The sequence below is a fragment of the Rhopalosiphum padi genome, chromosome 3 (genome assembly GCF_020882245.1).
Source record: "Rhopalosiphum padi isolate XX-2018 chromosome 3, ASM2088224v1, whole genome shotgun sequence".
Classification (NCBI taxonomy): domain Eukaryota; kingdom Metazoa; phylum Arthropoda; class Insecta; order Hemiptera; family Aphididae; genus Rhopalosiphum; species Rhopalosiphum padi.
Window position 1 is genome coordinate 5602004 of NC_083599.1, and position 14174 is coordinate 5616177.

General features: G+C 27.4%; 1 pseudogene; it reads left to right on the plus strand.

Annotated features, from left to right (window-relative positions):
* Positions 1-6195: 6195 nt before the first annotated feature.
* LOC132924325 (52 kDa repressor of the inhibitor of the protein kinase-like) lies at positions 6196-6798 on the plus strand (annotated as a pseudogene).
* The last annotated feature ends 7376 nt before the right edge of the window (positions 6799-14174 follow it).

A 14174-nucleotide genomic window follows, 5' to 3' on the forward strand; every position in this document is an offset into this window, starting at 1 on the left:
ATTCGACACAAATTCATTCGACATAAAGCCATTATGATATATACCAACACAAAAATATGTACAGTAATTAACAATTATTTAAACGATAAAAGGCACCTAATACCAAATGGTATTATAATGTAATTATTTTTTAAAGTTTTAAAATTTTTTGGATTTTAATTACGTTTTCATTTACGTTTTTTATATACCTACTAGTTTTAATTACAATTTACATTTAACTATTGCTTATTGGTAGTCACAACTGTGATTCCTACTTGAAAAATCACAGTGAAAGTAGCAGTGACTGCTACTTTTTAAATACTAATAAAAACTGCTACTTCATGTGTATCACATAATATACTATAATAATGATTATTATATATTATAAAAGACTGCTACTTCTAATCAGTGGCATGCTCAGCTTTTTTGAAAGGGAAACTTTTTTTTTCATTTAGATAATAAATCATATATATGACACTCTGACCCCTCTCTCCATCAGCACACCACATCTAATGTTAATAATAGTAGTATGTTCTAAAAATAGTACCCATTTTGTACAATATAAATTATTAAATACTAAATACATTATAGACACAAATCTATTTTAAAACATGGATTACAATATAACAATGATATAAATATAGCCAATTATAATTTGTTAACAAATAAATATAAAACTATATAATTCATTTTTATTATAAACCTATTGAAGTTTAGTAGTTCATCTCTCATTTTTATTTTAAATATTGAATTCAATTACAACTAAAAATATAAATTTATAAAAAATGAGTGGTCAAAGAACTAGCAACATTTGCAGAGTCGGACTGGCCCGGACCGCTAGTCCGCAATTGCGGAAGGGGCCCCGGTTTAATTATGGTAATTGGGGGCCCCTAATTTTGTACCTATTTTTATTATTATTATTAATTTAGAGTAAATAGAAATACGAAATAAATATTTTTTCTTTCAAATCAGGAAACGTATTATTGACTACAACCTTGAAAAATTCTCAATAATTATTAAAATAATGACATTGTTATTATCATTCTACGAATTTAATAGGGAGCTGTTTATATACAAATATGTATTCATAGATTATAAATAGTGTAAAATTGATCAATTCTTGTGACTATTAAATAATATTATATTATATTATACAGGCATATGCGTACAACTTGGTATTCATATTACCGCTGAATACTGATTGTTACTGAATTATTATATTTTGGGTAAGTATTGTACTCGTGCACATGAGGCGACAGCCCGCAAGGTTATAAATAACTTGTAAAGTCAATAATATGTTCTTATAATCAAGCCGTTCTAAATTCAGAATTCTTATCTATGATAAATAATTATTAATATTATAATCAAATGATACAAATTACAAGAATAATAATTTATAGTTCAACAACGTTGTATTGTTCATATATTTTGTTTAGAATATGGTTATTTGTTATCATGGCCTTAAAGCTTTAATGGCTTTAAAGATTTGAATACAACATTGTCGGTTGAATGGTTCATTTCAAATTGACATCTTGTACCTAAGTTGTTAGTTATTACTATTGTAGTGTTGTCTGTTAACCGTTAACCGTAATTATTTTAACCGTGAGTCCGTGATTTGTGAATCGTGATATATAAAAGGAAACACAAAGCTGGTTCTGAAAAGAGAAAAGAGATAGAAAAGCAAAATTGCTTAAATGTGCAAATGACAAAAGTAAAAAAAACTTAGTTTTTCTACAAGTGTAAAACCTCTGAAACCTGTGAAAGGTAAGAATATTTTATTTTATTTTGTTATATAGGTTGTTAAAATATAAGACAATAACGCATATTATATTATTAATTATTCTAGTCACTACTCATTATACATAAATAGTATGTAATTAATATAAATAGTCACTATCCAGTATCCATAATATTACTTTACAAGAAATTTGAATTTTAAAATTTATTTTTTGAACTTATAAAGAGTTATATAAATATTAAATCTAACTATCTATGTGTGTTTTCAATTATAATATGCAATTGAAAGTATGGTTTCTACTGAATCGCTGTCGTTTGATATGAACCCAGTCTCAAAATTAGTTATGTCTACTATTACCTCAAGTAATTAATAATTTAAATTTAAATTTTTGAATCTATAAAGTATTCTAAGAATATAAAATCTAACCTTGTGTGATTTTATTAATTAGGTGAAACTGAATGCATTCCTACTAAATTAACATTTGCTGTAGATACAAATTCTAAGTTGGCTAACTCTACATTTCTACAAGTAATTCATATCTTAAACATTATTTTTTGTACCTATAAGATTTGAATATTAAATCTAACTATCTATGTATTTTCAATTATTAGATGAAACTGAAAGTATTTTTGTTGTGGATCCAAATTCAATATCAGCTGAATCTACATTTCTGTGGTTGAGAGACAAAACATGATATGTGGAAAAATTCAATTTTGAGGTTATGTATGATAAAATTTTGTTTTAGTTCTATATTTTATTATGTCAAAATATGGTATCTGTAGCTCAAATATCAAAGACGTTATAACAACAATTATAAATGATATCTTTCATTGAATGACAAATTATTTTGAGGCATTATATGACATTTCACTTATCAAAATTGATGTTTTTTTTTATTTGGTCAAACCCTGATATATGCTGATTTTCGACGAGTATCATCTTTTGTCCATTTCTATTTATAGCTCTTATCATTGTTTGACACTAGCTATTCTTATTATTGTATCATGGTTTTTACAATAATAATATTTATTATTTACCCGTTATTGCTTTGTTTTTGCTCATTTAAAGCGGCAATAAGCAATATCATGTGTGTTTAAAATAAATACTCCTACGAGTCCTACGTATGATAATAAAATTATATTTGTTCATTATTATCAGGCATCAGTATTCATTATTTCAGTTGTTAATATTGTTATAATAATAATATATTATTATTTAACGTAATTATTTATAAAGTGTCAAATATTATTCGTAAGTTTGTGAAAAGACGTGTTTGGTGTTCACTGTTCATGCTGATAACAAAAGTATTATTTTAAATACCTAAAATTTCGAGAAGTAAGAAGTAACTAGCTTTAGCTTTAGCTAAAGATTCACCAAGTTTTCATGCAAACGAAGGTAGGTGTATTATTCTAAAATTTAAAATCATGTTTTTGATTATCAATGGTTTGTTTTATGTGCCATATTATATAGTTTTTATTAATTTAATTTAACATCTTGAAATTAAATACTATTAATTTATTATTCATGTTATAGAATTATTGAAATTGCAGAATAATACTATTCACCAGAAAATAGCAAATAACAGTAATGTCATCGCCATCGATTAATATAACGTTATGAATAAAATATAATTACAATTTAATTTATAGTTATAAATATAATAAATGTACATACAAATTAAACAAATCAATATATTAATCACTACATTCGTTCATATAAATAAATACATACATTATTAATTTTGATGGTTTTAAACCATTTCATGCTACAAATTCGGATAATTATTGTTTTTTTTTTTATGACACTGAAAGTTTATTATTTCCAACGCATCAAATTCTTGATTTTTAATGTACGAGTACCTATAGCTGTGGTTATGAGACCGAAGTATTAAATTATATGGGTAGGTAATGCTAGAAAAAAGTCTTGCCAAAAAGTTTGATACAAAAATGTGTCCACAAGTATAGTTAATATAACTATTGCAACGAAGAATATCCCCATCATTAGCCCCAACACGCCGTAAATCAACCCCATAATTTAAAAAATTTGTCTTCCACCATTTTTCCAAAAATGTTTTTGTCTATCAAATATTTAAATTGAATACCTTGGTATTCTCTGATACTAAACCTAAGAAAATACATTTTATTTTTAAATATATGACCCGGAAATTCATGTATTAAAAATTAGTTAAAAAAGCATGCACTAATACACACTTAAAATCGTCAAAACATGTAGATAATATGTCTTTAATAAATATAGATATCGAATCGAATTAAAAAAAAAAAATACCTTTTAAATAATACGATTTTACTTTCAATTTATGTTTATTTAAAATGCAATATAATAATATAAACATTTGACAATTTTATACTTTTTACCTCGTACATTAAAAAAAAAACTAAACATATTATAGTTGAATAAAAAATGTATAAAATAATATAAATTAATGTACTATATGTATTCATAAATTTATCTCAAATATTAGATACCAATAGACGAAATTGGTGTGTATTTAAAATATATCAAATCCTATTTAAAAAAAAATATTTATTTTTTCATTATCTATCGAAATTTGGTAACAAAAATTTATTGTAATTGCTGAAAAATAGATTACCTATTATATACACTAAACGATAAAATTATTGAAAAATATGCAAAAAATTCAAAATAAAATGTCGTATTACGATTATGTTTGTCGTTTTATTTATTTACAGTTATAAATCTAAGTAGGTATGTACGTGTAAGCAAGTAAACATGAATCACTGTTAGGTATACTAATTTAATTTTGTCACACTTATTTTCTCATTAAATTTTTATTTTATTATGTTTATGTACGTATGAATGTTTTTATTATTTCTAATTTTGTGTCTGTCGTCACGTTTTAGAGTAGTAATAGTGCTTTGATTTTTGACTTCAGTCCCTCTTTGAAAAGGAAATTGAATCTAGTTGGTACTTTGTGGTCAAAAGTAAAATATGCTGCGTAGTAGTTTTCAAAAGCGTCAGAAAAAACCTTGAAAAAGTAACGGAAAAACGGGAATTTTTTTCTTGAAATAACGATAAAACAAATTCGGCTTTCAAAAAATCTTTAAAATTTAATATAAGGTTTATTATAAGTTGTTCTTATGGTAGTAAAAAAAAAAAAAAATCAAAAATCGTTAGTCACATTTTTTGCTTTAATTAAAAGTTCAAATGTTTACAAAATATATCAAAATTGCGAACATTTCCAAGGCATTTTGAAGTTGAAAATTCATAAAATTTTTGTAATAATTTATATCTAAGATTAAAAAAACACAACAAAAAGTTATCCATAACTTTTTCTTCAAATAACTATAAAAAAAATTCCAGCGTCAATATAGAAAAATTTTTATGAGCATATGAAATTAATTTGTTTACGAAATCAAGTAAAATATTGTACATCACAATTATTTAAATATAAGTTATCATATAATATATCCTATACTAATTATCCTATAGACTGACAAATCATCTCCGTACGTAAAATGAATATATTAAAAACAAAAACCGATATCAAAAAAAAAAATCAGAGTTCTTGAATGAGGACATTTTAGCAATTCGTATCCAAAACAGTATTTTTATAAAACACTTTAACTAATTTTTATACAATACTTGCAGACGAAACAACTGATATTTCTTAAATTGAACAATTCTCATTATGTATTCGTTATGTTGACGAGCAGGTTTTTTTAATTCGAGAAGATTTTCTTACATTCGTTCCGGTATATGATACATCTGGTGAAGGTTTGGCTAACACGATTAAAGAAACATTAAAAAAAATTGGTTTTGATTTGAATAAAATGCGAGGTCAGGGTTACGACGGGGCTGCAGCAATGCGTAGTCGTTTTAGAGGTGTTCAGGCAATTATTAAAGATATGTACCCAAAGGCATTATACACACATTGTGTATCACACTCACTTAATCTTTGTTTATCGGATGCGAAAAAATCTCAAGATATTCGAAATGCTTTTGGTATAATAAGTGAATGCTGTTCTTTTTTTAACAGTTCGGCAAAACGAACTACAGTCCTCAAAAATAAAATAAAAGAAATTAAACCAAATTCACAATCTACAAAATTGAAATCTTTATGTGAAACTCGCTGGGTGTTGCGCCATGAAGCTGTTATGCTTTTTAAAGAATTTGTAGAACCCGTTGTTGCTGCATTAGAAGAAGTGCAAAATGAATGTTCTGGGACCGATTCTTCAAAAAGAGCTAATAGTCTTTTACATTGTATTTGCAACTTTAATTTTTTAATATCTATTTGTGTGTCTAGTAAATTATTAAGTTATACTTATAATTTATCGAAATATTTATAAAGCAAAAATATTGATTTATTTAATGCTCTTAATCAAGTTTCCGATGTAATTTCTGTGTTTCATTCCATAAGAGAAAACGTTGATTTAAAATTTAACAATATTTATAAAGAAGCCAAAGATGTTGCTGAAAAGCTAAATATTGAACCAAAAATGCCTCGTATTTGTAACAGTCAAAGAAATAGAAGCAATGTACCATCTAACAACATTGAATAATATTACAAAATATCTATTTTTATACCGTACTTGGACGATTTGATGATGGCATTAAATGAAAGATTTATACCTCACAATGAAACTATAACTTCATTACAATAGGTCTTACCAAGTATTGTAGTTGAAAAACCATTTTCTTATTTAAAAAAAGCTGTTGAATTTTATGAAAAAGATTTACCGCGGCTAAATGACGTTATAGAAGCAGAGTACGAAATTTGGCAAGCTAAGTGGAAGAATATTGAAGAAAACTTAAGGCCCACAACTGCTATAGAAGCTTTGAGTGTCTGTGATAATGTAATGTATCCAAACATGTATGAATTACTAAAAATACTAGCTATAATACCAGTATCCACCGCTACAGCTGAACGCAGCTTTTCGACGTTGAGAAGATTCAAAACGTATTTAAGAAATACAACTTCAGAATCCAGACTAGTGGGACTTGCCCTTTTAGCTATTCATAGAGACATTGACATACCAGATGACATTTTATTAGATAAATTTGCTAACAGTGGCAAAGAAAGAAATTTAAATTTGATTTGATTTGTTATATTATTATTATTATTATATATATTATTTCATTATTAATATTTTGAAAACATTAAAAATCATAACAAAAATTAAAATTGTGTATTAATTTTCTAACTCTTATTTTTAATGGATGAATTGGGGAATTTCAGTTGGAGAAAATACCATAGCCCCCCCCCCCCCCCAAAAAAAAAAAAAAAAAAATATCTAAATACGCCCCTGGTACAAAGATAAGATATTACCTGCAACATTTATTATTACAACAGTCGCGCTTTATAATAAGTACGTATTAAATTATTGGATTTTCCTCTCAGTCTGCGGGTCGGTTAAAATGCATTCGCGGGCCGCCATTTGGTGACCCCCTGCTCTAGGTAATGTACAATTTTAACATGGTTCAAGATTATAAACAGTACAATTATTAACTAATTAAATATTTTATATCAACAGATACAATTTATTTCACTAACCAACCATCTACATCATATCAAGTAGCAGGTATGATTGAAAACAATCCCAACAGCTTATTATTACAATTACAAAGCAATGAGTCAACTGCAAACAACCAAAATATTATACATGATGATGGTGATGAAATTGGCCATGTTGTATGAAGTAAGAATAATTGATACAAAAAAGGTAAACGTAATTTTATGAGTAACTGTAAATATCTTGGTCAAGAATATGAAGACAGAAATGGGAAACAGAAACCAAAAAAAATATTTAGGACAATCAAATTGTGTTGTAAAAAGAATTGTTTTAATCTTTGCCCTGAAGATTTCCAAAATTAATATTTGAAGAGTTCTACGGATTAGGAAATTTAGGAGCACAAGATCAAACATTAATGGATGGCATTCAAATAGAGGAAAAGAAAAGGATAACTACATTTATCAGAAAATCAGCAACTAGAACCACCCATAATAGGCTTATAACTGTCTTGTATAGTCTACAAGTAAATGGTAAAATGTTGAATGTGTGCAAAAAAATGTTCCAAAATGTTTATGGTGTAGGGCGTGGAAGACTAGATGTGATCATTCATAAAAAAAAAAAAAATCTAAAACAGGGATTTCACCTAAATCTGGGAAAGGTAAATCACAAAATTTTCAACAGTAAGAAAGAGTAAAAATTTTGAATCATATTCAAAGTTTTCCTGCTTTTGAAAGCCACTATTCAAGAAAAAATACTAGTCGTTTATATTTATCACATAATTTAAACATTCAAAAAATATTTGATCTCTACAGAGAACAATGTTCTAAAAATGGTGAAAGTTATCCATCAAATTGGCTGTATAGAAGTGTTTTTGCAGAAACAGGACTTAAGTTTAAGTTACCATCTGTTGATACTTGTAAAACTTGAGATGAATACAATATGAAATCAAAACACTCTAATGGTGAAGAACTACAACTTTTAAATACCATGAATCAAAATCACAAATATATGGTAGATGCAGCATATAAAGCAAAACAAGAAGATAAGAAACTTTTAAGTACTATTCCTAATCTTAAAGTTATAATTTTTGATTTACAGCAATGCTTGCCCACTCCAGATTTGAAAACAAATGTAGTTTTCTACAAACGTCAACTTTGGACCTACAATGAAACTATACGAGATATTGGACTTAGAGAAACATATTGTTATATGTGGCACGAAGCGTTGGCTGGACGTGGATCAAACCAAATTGCTTCAATTTTATATAAATACATTTTAGAAAAAATACCCAATTCAATTACTCATTTGGTGACATATTCTGATACTTGTGCTGGACAAAATCGTAACATAAATGTAGCAGTTATGTTTATGTTGGCTATTCAAAATCATCCCTCTTTGGAGATAATTGATCAAAAATTCCTTGTCCCAGGTCATACACATTTAGAATGTGATACCGATCATGCAAGAATAGAAAAAGCTAAAAAATTATCTGATTCTGAAATATCCATACCCATAGACTGGTACAATTTTGTGAGAAATGTGAGAGGCAAAATACCTCTTAAAGTAGTTGAAATGAAATGGACAATTACAAATCATTTTCAGCTATATTATCAAGTACTTTTATTAAAATAAACTTGGATTTCAAAAAAGAAAAAGTTAATTGTTTGAAAATCACATGGTTACGATATGATAAGAATTTTGGCACTATTCAATTCAAAACTACACTTGACCCTGATGCCCCATTCATATATCAAAATCGCAAAAATTTGCAAGGAATTTTTAAGTTAAAAATTCATAAAATTTTTGTGATTTATACTTAAGGTTCAAATATCCAATACAAGGTTATCCATAAGTTTTCCTTTAAGTAATTGTAAAAAAAAATTCCAGCGTCGATAAAGAAAAAGTTTTTTGAGCTTAAGAAATTTAATTTTTTACGAAATCGCGTAAAATAACGATATATTACAATTTAAATATAGGTAATAATATAATATATCCTGTTAATTACCATTTACTGACAAATCATCTCCGTTCAGAGTCGTTTTTCGTATACAATGATATCAGTCGTTGCATTCAAATTTAACACATCCATTATAGTGACCTACTCTCCATCTCTACTAACAACAGAGCGATACACACTTTTGACTTTTGAGCATATATAAATAAATTAATTATTTGTAAAATTATTGATTTATTACTTAATTTAAATCATCTGCAAATTATTAGAAATCTTGGAGAGTTGGAACTCGGAGGGAATGAAAATCGACGATTTTACACCACCGAAAATGCATTGAATGGTAATAACTGTTAAATTTAAATACATACCTAAGACGATCTAGGAGTTATTCCAAATGTAAATAACGAACAAATGCGAGCTATAAATCCCTTGTTGGTTGCTGGTCGAGACATGCAGAAAACCATAATCCAACAATATTTCACATGATATTAACATATTAATCATATTTTAGAATATTTTGTTTTATTACTTCTTAATTTTAGGTAGGTATAATAGAATAGAATAGAAGAAAACATTAAGTATTTATTTATTTAAATGCATAACATTACTATTTAAGTCTTCTGCCAGTTTGCTTTACAAAGCCAAACTTGCAGAATAATATTTTTGATTGTTTTCAATTTCAATTTCTTTCAGTTTCAATTTTCTTTCATAATAACTCTCCTTCAGTTTTACCAATTGTTCGCTAACATTGCCCAAGTGTGTAGTTGCTTCCACCGTTGTGTTTAATATTTGACTTTTATTCGACTTCAATTCACTATTAAAATAATTTATATTAATATAAATTGTGTAAATTTTATTTACTAATTAAATATTATATATGTGCTTACTAAAATCTAATTAATCTTAAGTATTATAATTTGTTATGTAAAAAAAAACCAAAACTAGCGAAGCTTCAAGCTAGCCTATATAATTGTAAAATAGTATTATTATTATTATTATTAACTGCTTATATATAAATTATATTTTTAGCTAAATTATTAAAATATTATACTTTTATTAATCTGTCTATTTTCTTTTCGACGCTAATATCAAATATCGGTGAATTTTTTTCAGTGACGATTGGAATTTCATTAAATAATCTAAAAATAAAAATAAATAAAGAAATTGTGACAGAGAGAAATTTATAGGTATACCTACCTACTTAATGGTACTAATTATTAAACGAAGATGATTAGTGAACAATATGTATCTGTGGAGTATTTAAATTTATGTTAACGGAGTTTATAATTTTTAAATAAATGAAATAAAAATATAATTTCATTCTAACAAAGTTTATTTTGAAAATGTCTCAATTTATATGCTCCACAATTATTCATTTTCGTGATATTATATTAGTGTAGTTGATGGCTAATATAATATAGTTATACCCGATATAACAAAATACTAATTACAAAATAAGAACTCATTTTCTCCTAAAGGCAAATTTATTGTGTTGTCGCTACACTCGTTTAAAAAAGATATTGATGCCTCTGCTTCCATGATACCTTCATGACCGTGAACTGCTGTAGGACCAATCATATTTACAACCGTGTTTTCTATTTCACTAAGGTAATCGCTGTCCGGTTTATCACCATTACCACCTCCCGTTTTATTATATAACGCTATTAACGCCTTAGATGGGACTTTTCCTTTAGTTAACCACTTTATATCATTGTAGCACTAGTAATTAAATAATTTATAATTAAAAAAATGTTGTGTAATAATTATTTAAAAAAATGTATTCTTTACTTTTCTCCAAAGCTGCCATGTTTTAGTTGCGCCAACACATGAATTTAAAATAATGGTCACATTTTCCTAAAGCCGTTGGGAATCTTTTAATGTAAAATTAGCTGAAAACTTTTTTGTGTTTAGCTGTGGATGTTTGACGACCCATTCAACCAAATTTTTTCTTTGCTCCTCGCTTATATTTTTGCCCTTTGGGTGTTTCAGTCACTTTACTCATTAAAATGAAATTGAAAAAAAAATTGAAATTTAAACTTTTATTTATTTTAATTATTCACGTATAGCAAACAAAACAATAATCACGGGCACATATTTTAATGTTAATTAAATAAAAGTAAAAATGTTTTCCATAGATGTATAACGAATTTTTCAACCATCCGTGTATTTTTAAAATAACAGCTGTGATAAAACACTAAACAGTGACGCCAACGTATATTCATAAGTTTTATAACAATATTCATTCGTACACTAACCGTTCGTTCATTTTTATTAGATTATCATTCAAAAATAAGGGTTTTTCATTGATCGAAAATCAGTGAACGAATAATTCGTATACGAGTAATTCGTTCGTTATTTTCGATCAAATTCAAAAATAGACCCCCTGTACTAGAAAAATGACGACTAAGTATTAACAAAATATCTATATGATAAAAAATTCACAATACTTCATAAATTACAAAAAAAAACAATATTAAACACATCTCACTAAAACGAGACACTACGACACATCAGAGCGGCGGACCAATGTTGTCACGTCGATACGGGAAATAAAATAATTAGTATTACTACACTAGAAAATAACTAAACTATTTTTTTTTAAATAACAAAACATATATTATTGTTACAGATTTTTAAATTTTAATAATATGAACTGAATCACCCACAGGAAATTATGCAAAGTAAAAACTTTGAAGGTTTCTGGTTGTTTCACATTTTGGTGAAAAAAGAAGTAGGTAAATTAATAATACTATGGAAATTGTGACACGCATTGCTAATTCAAAACTATATATTTTTTCATACTTCTCACTATTGTCTGATTGTTAAACATTACTTTTAGTAACTATGTTTTTGAATTTATGTTGAATAGTTTTTAACTAAAAATGTACACGGGATTTAAGAAACGTAGGTAACCTAACCTTCCTATCATAGAAAATGATGAATATGATAGTTTTAATTATATAGTAGGTACATTTTTTTCTATATTTGTTAATTTTGTTGTTCCATATTGATATTATTTATTTATCAACCTATACAAGGTCTTGAATAGCGTGACGTTTTATTTATTTTACTATTTGTCTAAATTTGCCTAGCAACCAAATTTAAATAATAGTCAATATTTAATTTTTTATTTCACATAACAGACATTTTAATTTTAAATTTTCGTCGTAAACTACAACCATTGCTGATGGTAAATTTTTGCGAATCTTCTCTACGCCGTGATTGAGTTAAATATCGAGACTGGAATTTCATTCTTTCTTTTGTTTTTACTGGATAGTTAACGTTGTATTTCATCAACTATTGAACAAAATATGACAAAACAAGGAGAATCGACGGTAAAACATGTAGACTAGTAGACTATATTAAAAGTTTAAAAAAAATGTATTTCATACATTTTAGATTTTTGTATCTTCTACGCTTATCCATGTATGCGAATAAACATTCTTCGAATGTAATTTCTTATTTTCAGGTTCCATTATCTGTGTACAATGAAGTAATGGAGAGAGCTTTAAAGGCTGAATCAAAAATGGTGAGTTTGATGGATTTTCTCAGAAATTTGTATATGTATATCCAACTTTCAACATGAGACGCTTTACTATTTGCGTAGCTCCCAATTGCTGATTTTGCACTTTTGGTAGGTGGCCAACCACGAGCTGAGGCTTTATTAAGCCGGAGAATCATAGATTTTTTAGTATGAAAAGATAGGAATAAGACGAGAAATAAATAAATATACAAAATTTAGTAAAATTACGTTAAATTTAATTTTAGGCAGAGAAAACCAAACGGCATAAAACTTGGACTGATATAAAACGTTGGGTAACCTGCAGGTTGTTAACCCTAGTAATATTGCATAATAATAATTATAATAATAATAAAAGAAACCTCGTGAGGACATCTCGATACTCGTAGTTGTAGACGTCAAGGGTACACATTACTATTATAAAATATAATGTAGTGTTTTTAAATATTATTATTATTATGTTTTTTATTATTCTATGTTATCGCCGTGGTCTACACGACGCACGGCGACTTTTTATATAATTCGATCTATTTTTATATTTTATTATTTTGCGTATATATTGTCGGTGTGCGTCGGCCGACGATTCAGACCGACCACGACGACAAATGACAAAAGAAATCGATTAATAATTATATGTTTTTTATGTATGTCTTATGTCTAGCAGTAGTCTGTCTGCACCCTTTCGCCGAGTTGGGCCGGGCGCGCAGAACGATTATAAATATACCATTATTATTTTAATTTTATTGTTTAATTCTTTAAAACATTCTGACAACAAGTGAAGGTGACCACTCTCCTATCAATAATAGAAGAGATATAACGGAAATGTCTTTTTTTCCTTAATATACTATTTTTTTTACATGCCAAACCGAACACTGGGGGTTGTACCGACGCAAGTCATTTCACCTCCCGGTGACCATCGTTTATTGGATATCAATTATCATCAATACAAAAAATACAATAACAAATATAATTATTAACAATAAATGAGAGAGCCTCTAACCTCCTTACTTTGACCTTCGGCCCACAAAACATATACACTTAAATAAGTAGGTTAAACATTGGCGTTGTCGGCTTGACGGCGTCTTTCCTCAGCCTCCTTCTTCGAAAGGACTTCGGATATACATTGGTTGGCAGCCGACCAGTTTTTCTTTAAGCGGAGCAAAGACCAGCATATACCAGTATATTTCTTAATATACTGGGCAGCCGTCGCCAGTAGCGACTATCGTCACGCTAAGGCTTCGCGCCAGTAGCGTGCGGTGGTAAAACCTTACAGGCAAGCGCTAAAATAAGTATACCTACCTACCTAAAATCCAATAAAAATGTACTCATGTTAATATTTTACTGAATATTATTATATTTATTACCAAACAAGTTTATTGTTAAATATAATAAATAAGTATTATAAGTATTGTAAATTTAAATAAAATCAAAATTAAAATTATTTATAAACAAAATCCAGTAAAACTACACATACGTCTGTTTTGATTCTAA